The sequence below is a fragment of the Phoxinus phoxinus genome, assembly GCF_949152265.1.
Source record: "Phoxinus phoxinus genome assembly, chromosome: 10".
NCBI classification, from domain to species: Eukaryota; Metazoa; Chordata; class Actinopteri; order Cypriniformes; family Leuciscidae; genus Phoxinus; species Phoxinus phoxinus.
The window spans coordinates 15,683,695-15,695,873 of record NC_136885.1 but is presented as its reverse complement, the minus strand read 5'-3'; the positions used below and the strand labels follow the sequence as shown (position 1 = coordinate 15,695,873).

At 40.0% G+C, this 12,179-nt stretch overlaps 2 long non-coding RNA genes across 2 annotated transcripts; both read right to left on the bottom strand.

Moving 5' to 3' along the window:
- Positions 1-1,501: 1,501 nt before the first annotated feature.
- On the bottom strand, positions 1,502-3,506 carry LOC307005865. The gene is made up of 3 exons (XR_013799344.1): positions 3,277-3,506; positions 2,879-2,972; positions 1,502-2,778 (listed from the first exon to the last, which is right to left on the bottom strand). It is a non-coding gene; the product is annotated as an uncharacterized lncRNA (long non-coding RNA).
- Positions 3,507-7,353: 3,847 nt separating this feature from the next.
- Positions 7,354-11,605, bottom strand: LOC307005998. Its single transcript, XR_013799371.1, has 3 exons — positions 11,362-11,605; positions 10,251-10,416; positions 7,354-9,428 (listed from the first exon to the last, which is right to left on the bottom strand). It is a non-coding gene; the product is annotated as an uncharacterized lncRNA (long non-coding RNA).
- Between the last annotated feature and the right edge of the window lie 574 nt (positions 11,606-12,179).

The following is a 12,179-nucleotide window of genomic DNA, read 5'->3' as shown; positions in this document are numbered from 1 at the left end:
AACATGCCTTAGTACTTGGTGGAGAAACCTTTGTTTGCAAACACAGAGGTAAGATGTTTCTTCTAGTTGGTCACCAGGTTTGCACACATCTCATTTTGGTCCATTCCTCTTTACAGATACTCTCAAAATCCTTAAGGTTTCTTGGCTGTCGCATGGCAACTCAAAGTTTCAGCTCCCTCCACAGATTTTATAGGATTAAGGTCTGGCTAGGCCACTCCAAGACCTTAATGTGCTTCTTCTTGAGCCACTCCTTTGTTGCCATGACAGTATGTTTTGGGTCATCGTCATGCTGGAAGACCCATCCACGACCCATCTTCAGTGTTCTGGCTGAAGGAAGAAGTTTCTCGTCCAAGATTTTATGGTACATGGCCCCATCTATTGGCCCCTCAATACGGTGAAGTCGTCCTGTACCCTTAGCAGAGAAAGAAAGCATGTTTCCACCTCTGTGCTTGACTGTAGGGATGGTGTTCTTGCGGTCATAATCAGCATTTCTCTTCCTCCAAACACGTTGAGTTGAAGCAAAAGAGCTTAATTTTGGTCTCATCTGACCACAGTACTTTCTCCCAAGCCTTCTCTGAATCATTAGATGTTTATTGGCAAACTTTAGAAGGGCTTCTATAGGTGCCTTCTTGAGCAGTGGGACCTTGCGGGTTCTGCTGGATTTCAATTAATTGTGGCGTAGTGTGTTACCAATGGTTTGCTTGGTGACTGTGGTCCCAACTGCCTTAAGATCATTAACAAGCTCTTCCAGTGTAGTTCTGGGCTGATCCCTCACATTTATCATTATAATCCGTACCCCATGAGGCGAGATCTTGCATGGAGCTACAGACCGAGGGCAATTGTTTTTCAATTTGTATTTCTTCCATTTCCGAATAATCACACCAAAAAGTCTCCTTCTCTTGTAGCCCATTACAGCCTTGTGCAGGTCTACAATCTGGTCCCTGACGTTTGGCAGCTCTTTGGTCTTGCCCATGGCGGTGGAAAGGTTGGAATGGAAGATACAGATTCTGTGCACAAGTGTCTTTTATACACACAACGAGCTGATATTAGGAGTACTTTCTTAAAGTGACAGGACTAATCTGTGTTCCACATACAGTAGGCACATAACCAATCTGTGGGAGGCAGAATTATTGCTGGTTGGTAGGGGATCAAATACAATCAATCGATCACATGCTAATCAATTTACAACCTTTATATAATGTGTTTTTCTGGATTTTTTGGTTGATATTCTGTCTCTATCCGTTAAAATAAACCTACCATAAAAATAATAGACCCTTCATTTCTTTGTGTGGGCGAACTTACAAAATCAGCAGGGGATCAAATAATTATTTCCCCCACTGTATAACCCTTATATTGAAATGGTAGAAGCAATATGTCTTTAGATTTTTTCTAAGAATCAGTTATTAAATCTGGTCAGCGTTACATGATTATGTCTGTTCCACAGAAAAATGCAGTTGTGAACCAGTCACCTCAACAAAAAAAGCTGCACTTGACAATCAAAGACAGGGACCAGTTGCTATTTATGAGCATATTCATACATTTGTGTACAGTTTTAAATATACATATATATATATATATATATATATATATATAATAAAACAGCATACACTGTTTCTTTTCTGTGATTCATTGTTTGAATTTACATGTCCTCAGTAGAAGTAATCCTATGCACATTTAAACCAGTGTTGCCAGATCTTGCTAGACAAGTGACTAAACAATTCCAAAATAAGTAACTATCCTCACCAAAACAACCTGCTTATTTTTTCATTGCTTTTTAGTATAAACCTGTATAAACACATTAAATAAAGTTAAGTAGCATTTTTGACATTCAGAAAACATCTTTGCAATAATTATATCATAAAAAAAAATGTTCTGAATAAAAACATATAAATCAATGAGTAAATTTACCACACATTTACAGAAGTTTCTTATAATAAGTGGACATGGCAACACTGACTTAAACAGAGTCCCATTCTTTCTTTACAAAGGACTACATTGTTGATGATGCTAAACAATTTATTCATCGTTCAGGGATTTTAGAAGTCACTGTAATGGATTTAACAGGTTATAAGCAAACTTTATTATACGAATAGATGTAAACAAACTCCAGTTTCTGTAATATAATACACTATAATGTTAGCTTATAAGACAGAAGGCTTTTAGATGCAACAGGTAAAACACATATATACCTAGTAACCTGAGAGTAAACTTTTGTGGTTCTCCTTTAACTTTGGAAAACATTACTTGCTCCCTAAGTCAGTCCCAGCCTTTCAAATCAAGCAGGTATTTAATAAGGCCCTTTCTGGTGGTCCAGCATCCTAATGCCATGATGACTTTAAAGATCCAGCTGAGGAGTCCTTCTGTGGGCAACACGAGGGGACCCAAGGAACTAGATCTGCTCCTTGGGGAAACTAATAAAGGGAGACTGAGGGCAACACTCCCTACCGCCCCAGCTGCATTTTCAGCAAACGCACACACTGTCAGCGAACAGGAAAGCGTGGAAAAGGCCAAGCAGCGTGACATAATGACCAACCCATCTGGCGATAGCCAATCAGAGAGCATTACGAAAAAAGTGGAGCCAATCAGTAGGACACGGGCTGTGATGTGGTCGTCACTAAGCCACAGGAAGTCAAAAGTAGAAAGCACAGGTCCGAGTGATTCACCTGCCCATTCTAGATCGTTCTGGAGTGACATGATAACTTGGTTACTGGGAGAAAAGAATGAAAGGACAGAGGAGCAGCCAATCAGGAGGAAGCCCAACGAGGACGCTCTGTGGTCCTGCAAACAGAGAAAGAAAAGTTATAACAGTGCAACCACATGCATATTACTGATAGTATGCATATAATCACTGGATTCAAGACACTGAATGAACGTTTACCTTGAATAGCCGATAAGCAGCATGTAGTGACGAGACAGACAAAATCATTAATGTCATGACTGTGGTAAACTCTTTTATAAAATCCATCAGTGCCCTTTGAACACATAAATCACACATGCATGAAATTAGTGCACTTTTAAGTGTACACAACAAATATGTTAAGTATAAAATACAAAGAAAGAAAGAAAGAAAGAAAGAAAGAAAGAAAGAAAGAAAGAAAGAAAGAAAGAAAGCATAAGCAAAGTTGCCAGACATACAAACTCATTAGGCAAAGCAACTTATAACACAGCTATAATGAAAACGAAAAAAATGCTATATGTATATAAGTTACTGACTAACACATTTACTAATCTAATGACTGGAAATATACTGTATTGTAGCAAATAGGATTGTCATACCTGAGCAGTATGTTAAGTGAAGTAGGCTATTTCATTGTTCAGCGTGTAATTACAGAGACAATGCAAATTGCAAAACGTCAAGCTAATGAATTAAGATTTAAATCAAAGTAGTTGTCATTCGGTTCTGTGGCAAAATGTCAAAGATTGGGTTCAGCATGTGCTCGCTGTTTATCATCAACAACCCGAGGAGCGAGCGAGCGAGCACAGGAAGTGTGTGCAATTCTGCGCTTAGCGAGTAGAGTGTGTGTTCTACCCTCTAGTGGACGAGAGAGGAACAGCACCAATGTTGAGATCACTTTACAAATCCGGGTTACAGCACTGTTATCCGACAATGTATCTTATGGAATACATAAAATCATGGCTGATGGCAAAAATAAAAGTGTTTTGGTGTGATGCTGTATCTAGATATTTGTGCAACACAAAAAAAACTGAGTGTACCTTTAAGAATTCAATATGGCTAATAATAATAATAATCATGTAATGCATTATACCAGAGTTAAACTCGAACATCTTAAGTTATTAATACTTGAGACTCATCACCATGTTTACAGTCAATCGTAAAAATGACAAAAGCATACACTCCAATTATAATGTAGAATAGTCAACAATGGACTGCCTTGTTAAACACCAAAAATTGTGTGATAAAATACATAGTCTATATAAAAATACAGGGTGTTTATGTAAATGATAAAATATTTTATAACATCAATTATTGAAATATGTTATTATTGAAACAATTAAAAAACATTTTTAACTTAAAACTACATGGAAATTAGCCATCCCTTTAAACGCTTTACTTCAGCTTTAATATAATATTCACAGTAACCAGAATTTGATTTATTGACACATATGTTTCTAGTTACCCAGCAAGTTGTTTCCTCAAATGCACCCAAATAAGCCCTACATCACATTACTCTATGTTTATGACAGGGAAAATGTATAAGCTATAGAGTGCTGCAGAGATTTTTCACCAAGACAATCTTTACAAATGAACTCATCTTAAACACACAACTTTGAAGCCTAAATGTATTCGCCAGAAGCTTTAGAATATAAACAAACTACACCATGGTCACAAGACTTCAATGTCACCATCCCAGCTAACAAAATTATGTTCTGAGAACGTTGTGGGAACGTTGATTTGGAATGTTCTAAAAACGTTGAAATGTCCAGTTTGCTTAACGTTGCTGGAATGGTTTCTTAATGTTAGCAAAACATTGCTGGAACGTTAGCATAATGTTGCTGGAACGTTATCTTAAGGTTAGCATAACGTTGCTGGAACATTAGCATAACATTGCTGGAACGTTAGCATAACGTTGCTGGAACGTTATCTTAAGGTTAGCATAACGTTGCTGGACCGTTAGCATAACGTTGCTGGAACGTTAGTATAACGTTGCTGGAACATTAGCATAACGTTGCTGGAACATTAGCATAACGTTGCTGGAACATTATCTTAAGGTTAGCATAACGTTGCTGGAACATTAGCATAACGTTGCTGGAACATTATCTTAAGGTTAGCATAACGTTGCTGGAACGTTATATTAAGGTTAGCATAACATTGCTGGAATGTTAGCATAACGTTGCTGTAATGTTAGCATAATGTTGCTGGAACATTATCTTAAGGTTAGCATAACGTTGCTGGAATGTTATATTAAGGTTAGCATAACGTTGCTAGAATGTTAGCATAACGTTGCTGGAACATTCTTAAGGTTAGCATAACGTTCATGGAACGTTATTTTAAGGTTAGCATAACGTTCATGGAACGTTATCTTAAGGTTAGCATAATGTTGTCGGAACGTTCGCATAACATTGCTGGAACATTGGCATAACGTTGCTGGAACATTATCTTAAGGTAAGCATAATGTTCCTGCAACGTTTTCCCCCAAAATGTTATTAACAATACAACATTCAAAGAACATTAAAATGTCCACTGTCTTTCATGTGAAAATGTTATTTTAAGGTTAGAAAAACAATTCTGCACCATTCGTTCAACTTAATTTTTTTATTAAAACAACCATGTGAATTATAAGCGCACTTTTACATCACATCAAAAAGTAGAACATTTCATATGATTATCATACATTTTAAACGCTACATAATAGCTTAAAAAAACAACTACAAATATTTTCATGTAAACATTTAAATGAAATGAAAACTGTTTAAGGGTTAGTTCACCAAAAAATTATGTCAGTAATTACTCATGTTATTCCAACCCCGTAAGACTTCCGTTCATCTTCAGAACACAAATTAAGATATTTTCGATGAAACCTGAGAGAACAGCACCAGTGATCGTTCCAATCACACAGAACGAGCAGTGATCTGCGTTTTATGTTGGCTGCTAGGCAAACACAGAAACAACTGTCCTGTCCTGTCAGTCAAGTAAACGTCAAATCAGCCTTTTATTAACTTTGTTTACTTTCTGTTAACATTACGATTCCTGAAGTCGTTAAGCTCCTGGTAACCCGCGAGAGCACCACAAGTTTATCCTCCATCATCACACTCTCCGGCGTTCAAAGCAACTGTAGCTTTCATCACTACAACGGAAGACCCGCCTCTCCATTCATTCAATTGGACAGTGGAAAAAACACTTTTACCGCTCGGAGTTGATTTTTTTAAACTCCAAAAACGCGAGGCGCCTGAGGTGCATAAACAGCGCGCAGAACGCGCACTGCCATAGAAATCAATTGAAAAAAGGCACCTCTCACTGCCAAAATCGCATTAGGTGTGATCGGCCCTTAAATCAGCTTAAAATAACGCATTTATCGATTACATTGTTTCGCCACAAGGTGGCAACAAGTGACTGTAACAAGGTTGGATGTTATGGGAAGAAGGAGGCGGGAACCGGCGAACATTCAACAACTTTTAATAAATAAATAAACAAATACAAAATGAAAGTATAAGCCAGCAGTCCCTCGCGGACGACTGCTGGCTACAGAAACAAAACACAACACAAACACAGGCCTGTCCTCTCTCGTTCTTCACTGTCGTCGCTCCTCCTATATGCCTCCGCTCCTCCGTGAGAGATACGAGACCGGTGCGTCGCGCAGGTGTCGCTCATCAGTAATCACGCCACCGGTCTCGCGCCGCTCTCACGTCCCTCGACCTCGTCCTGCTCGCCACATACCCCCATCGCCCCTCGCAGGCCGGGGGGTACCCACGAGACTGCGCTCGACTCCCCCCCTCCCCCTCCCTCCGGGGGAACCGATCACGGTGGCCGCGGCCCGTGGGGGTATGGAGAGACGAGGCGAGAGAAAGGAGACGGAAGCATGGAGCGACAGTGACGAGAGAGGGGAGAGAGGAAAAAAAAAATTGGTCCGGTTCCCACAACGCGCTGTCATCTGGTCCTCCACCAGCTGGGCGATCTTCTCCGCGGTACCTGGCAGTGGCGCTGGATAGCCCTCGGTGGACGGCTCGACACTCCTCCGCCGCCTGGTGGACGGCGACGACTCCTCCGGGTTCGGGCAGACGGCAGGAGTCCCCCATTCCCTGCTCCTCCCCGTCATGGCGGATGGCAGCAGGCTCCGGCCCACGGCGAACGGCGGCGACTCCTCCGCTCCCTCACGGACGGCAGCCGCCCCTCCAGCACCCAGGCGGCCGGCCGCGAGCTCGACCGTCTCCCGGGCAACTCCAGCGCGCCGCCTCGAGCGTCCATGGTGACGGAAACTGCCCACCATGCTCGATGGCACCGCGGATTCCACAGCGGCGAGGGCTCCTTGACAGCACGTTCCTCCTTCTTCCCGGGTTTCGGCACCAGTGTAACAAGGTTGGATGTTATGGGAAGAAGGAGGCGGGAACCGGCGAACATTCAACAACTTTTAATAAATAAATAAACAAATACAAAATGAAAGTATAAGCCAGCAGTCCCTCGCGGACGACTGCTGGCTACAGAAACAAAACACAACACAAACACAGGCCTGTCCTCTCTCGTTCTTCACTGTCGTCGCTCCTCCTATATGCCTCCGCTCCTCCGTGAGAGATACGAGACCGGTGCGTCGCGCAGGTGTCGCTCATCAGTAATCACGCCACCGGTCTCGCGCCGCTCTCACGTCCCTCGACCTCGTCCTGCTCGCCACAGTGACAAAATGTATTTGTTATTGAATCATTTATTAAAGAGAATGTAGTAGTATGATGCTTTTGAAATAAGTCAGAAAGGCGTTTGCTGTTCTCTTCTCAGGCGCTCGTGTTCTCAGCGCCGCCCGTCAAAATAAAAGTCCCGCTTCCAAAACGTCGGCCAATCAGAAAAACTAATCGGCCAACGCCGATATTTGAAAAATGCCTTATATCGGCCGATATATCAGCCTGGGCGATATATCGGTCGACCACCCCTAGAGTGGTCCCAGCCCTAGAGTTCACGAGATCAGCGAGAACTGAGAAGATGACACAGATGGGTCTCGATGTAGTGCGGCACTTTTGTTAACTCACTCAAGAGGCCCACAAAAATGATTGTCGTTGCTTGATAAACTTAAGGTTGAGCCACTGTAGTCACTAGGACTATTTTAACATGTCTTTACTAACTGTCTGGGCCGGCAGAATGAAATTGCCTAGAAGCCTATGGAGGAGTGAGCCAGCTCGCATATTTCATCAAAAATATCTTAATTTGTGTTCTGAAGATGAACGGAAGTCTTAAAGGGATAGTTCACACAAAAATGAAAACTCTGTCAGTAATTACTCACCCTCATGTTGTTCCAACCCCGTAAGACTTTCCTTCATCTTCGGAACACAAATTAAGATATTTTTGATGAAATCTGAGCGCTGTCTCACTCCTCCATAGGCTTCTTGAGGGATTGAAACTTGCCGGCCCAGAATAGTTATTAAAGGTGCAATGTGTAATATTTCTGAGGATCTATTGACAAAAATGCAATATAAGATCCATAACTATGTTTTCAGTGGTGTATAAAGACCTTACTTAATGAACCGTTATGTTTTGAGTCATTTATATCTACATAACCGCAGGCACCCCCTTCTATGAAGCTCAACATATTGTGACGTCATGTTTCTACCGTAGCCGACAGCGAACAAACAGCACTACAGAGCGTTTCGTCACTAACTTGAATGAGAAGCTGCAGAAAACACATATTGTTTAGGACAAGAGCCGACGGAGGGTAAATCTAAAAATCACGGGTCAACATCGGTGTGGCTTTTCACTGATGGAAGGGTCTTATGAGGGAAAAAGGCTTTCAAAGCGACGCCGAAGTTGCCTGTTTTCTGCTGGATGGGTAAGGTATTCCAACTTTAACATTGCAAATGAAAACTGTTGTTTCATAATGTTAGCATTACCTAGAAGCTAGCCATAGACACCGTGTGAAGTGACTTTTCCCTTGTCAGTGGTGTAAAATAAGTAGGTATATTGTTTCATGTAACTTAGTTATTCTCCCTCGCTGTGTTATGGCTTTGCTATGTGGGGATAAATGTGCTGGTTACGTTCGTGAGACAATCAGCTGATTAGTACTATTGACTGTAAAACACTAACATTAGCCTACAGCATAACAGTTCATACTAGCCAGCTAAACTAATCTGTTAGATAAATTTTGTAGTTGGCTAGTTTCATGTGGTTCTTCTCCCTCGCTGTGTTGTGGGTTTGCTATGTGGGAAGAAATGTGCTGGTTACGTCGGCCACCGTAGCTTCTCCTTCCAGTTTGAGAAGGGAGGGATAGGCCGTAAGTGACTGGCTGTTTGCAATTCGCAAACCTCACCACTAGATGCCTCTAAAAATTACACACTGCACCTTTAAAGACATCGTTAAAATAGTCCAAGTGACTACAGTGGCTCAACCATATGTTTATCAAGCGACGAGAACACTTTTTGTGCGCAAAAAAACAAACAAAACTAATGACTTTATTCCACTATTCATTATGTTCTCCGTGGGCCTAAGTGTGTTTACGTAGTATAACTGCACATAGTATATCTGTGTTGCACGTCACCACGTAGGCTCACCATTGGCCGACGCTGGTCATGTGTGTGATGCGTGTGACCTATGGAGGAGTGAGACAGCTGTCAGATTTCACGAAAGTCTTACGGGGTTGGAACAACATGAAGGTGAGTAATTACTGACAGAATATTCATTTTTGGGTGAACTATCCCTTAAATATAAGTAGTGTGGGTGTGCCAAACTAGCACTGTGGTCCAGTCTGTGGTCCAGTCTCTTCATGCCCCGTCTGTGGATAAAAAACAGATTGACTGATGTTACTAAAAATTGGTGAATTATTATTTCATAAACATTTGATAATAACAGTGTGGCTACTCCATAAATGTTAACCCTAAAGTTATTTAGACTGTGCTTTGAGTACTATAAATTTATATTAGTTTTTTTCCAACTGCAAACACATGTTTTCAAAACGATGTCACCCTTTTTCAAAACTCTACACACAATTCCCAAAACTGCACACACAAAATGCCTCACATCTCCTTCAAAATGTAACACTGCATTCAAAATCCCATAACCACATGACAGAATGAAGCATTTGCATCAAATGGCAAACACTTCTTTCATAATAGTAAATTTTTGGATATACCATGTAAACACTGTTGTTCTATATCTAAAGCACTCTGGTCTTTCATAGGCTTATATCTTCACTTCAATACAATGTTCTACAGTGACAGTAATCTGCTGAGAGCGGGAACAAGTACACTAAACACCAATGCAATGTAGAAACATAACATGTTTTTTAGGCCAAACATTACTGTTGTATACAGTAGCATACAACACAACCATAAACATATGTAAACCAAAAGTATATTCTTTAGAATACAGTAAAGAACACAATTGTGTGTGTGGGGTCTCTGTCCATTGATGGCATCAATAGTTCAAAACATCTGACCTTTGACCTATATGTGATTGGTTAGTGATCAGTAAAGCAAAGTGTTTTCACATGTGAGGAGTGTTTTTTTTCTCATGCAACAGTACATTCCACAACAACATGCTGGCACGCTGACAAAATTTTCGTCTTCGAGCATAGTACGGGGATAGTTTCTCTCACCTTAGAGCTTCAATTCAGAGGTCAATGCATCCAACGGTTGTCCTGTAATGGGATGATGTCTGTTTGGTATGCTTTGGCCTTGAGGGGGAAGAACTAGTAGAAGCTTGATGCTCCGCATCCGCCAGTTCAGACGCCCGTCCCATTGGAAGTCTCTGTGGGAAAAAAACTGTAAACCACACAAGATTAAAATGTAGCTTACAAATGTTATACAATGGAAAGGTTCAATAACACATTGTAAAGGATTAGCTACACCTAAAAAATTAATGAACTTCCATCATTGAGGGGAAAATAAGATAATGTGCATCAAAATTCTGTGTAACTTTACCTGCTAAACTTTTCTAATTTGTACTAATTTGCCATACTATGGAAGTAGTAATATAATACTTTCATTGTATGACAATAGCAGCATTGAGAAAGGTCTTCTTTGAAGCTATTATAATAAAATTATAAAAATGTATAAACCAGGGCTTGGCATTAACGTTAACCCTGGTCTTGTACTTGTCCTTTGGACAAATAAATCGTTCATTCACTTGTAAAAAAACAAAAAGTAGCTTGTCAATGAATATATACATTTTTTGAAGTAAGGTTATTCATCTGTGTGTAACGTGTGTGTGTGCGCGCGCGCGCGCTGTATGCTTAACGTTAAATTAAAATCGCACATTAATATGAAAACGGTGATTCAACTGACTTGGAATTAACGTTAACTTACCTGTGAATTAAGCGGTTGCGTGACATTCATGTTAATACTAGGCATAAATGGCATTATAAAACCCCAATTTGCCCTCCTGTAGGGCATTCCGTCATGTGAAAACTACGAAATAACCGTCCAGTGAATACTTTTAAGTTAATTAATTTTAAGATAATTTAGTTTACTTCCATTCACATTGAAAAATTGCCACCAAAACCTTTACAAAATCGTTAATCAAGATTACAAGCCTAAAGCCTAAACTTACAGCTAAAGTCTAACAGTTGAGATGCTAACGGACTTTTCCCGAAGACACTAAACCATTTCTATAAAGTAAATATTCAACGGAAGCGTGTTATTTACATGAAAGAATGTGTCAGAAACATTTTTATGTACTATTTGTGTAATTTTGGGGACTAAACTTACCTGAAATTAGCGAAACCAACAGTGAGAGACAGAGTTGCTGCTTGTCGTCAGTTGAGCTCCCCGCCCGTTTCCATGGTAACTCCAGTTCAAATCTGGTTCAAAAGCAACTCGAATGTTCAGTGCGCGCGCAAATTAAAATACGTAGAAGTCACGCAGCATTTACATGAAAGAAGAAATGATGGAGGGAATTATTTGATAATCAGATAAAATATCCTGAAATGTGAGGTTAACATTAAGTGTATAGACTCGTGGCCATCACCAAACTGTAAATGGAATAAGAATATGATTGAGTGTAAAACAATGTTTACAAAGTCATTTATAATAGGTTATAATAGGCTATAATATAATGTAATATAGTCTATAATATTATATAGCTTTATATAAATGGTTAACGTGGTGTATAAATAAAATGGCTAAACATTTATTAAAAACTAAACATGATAAGGCATGGATATATTTTATGAAATATAGGCTACACAATATGTACACAATTTACAGATGTAACATGAGGAACAATTTAAAAGGTTTATGTTCAATGTATTTTTTAAATAATATATGTTCAAAATGTATTTCAATATATTTAACAGAGCTTCACATAATGTGAATAGCATATCTATAAATTACAGGAAGGTATGTCTTTCTGTCTGTCTGTCTGTCTGTCTGTCTGTCTGTCTGTCTGTATACTGTTAACCACATATCTCTCGAACCGTTAGTCCAATGGATTTCAAACTTGACAGGTTTCTTGCTACGGGCACGAGTAAGTGCAGTGTCAAGTTTGACGTTGTTTGGATTAGAAATGCAAAAGATATCGCTAAATA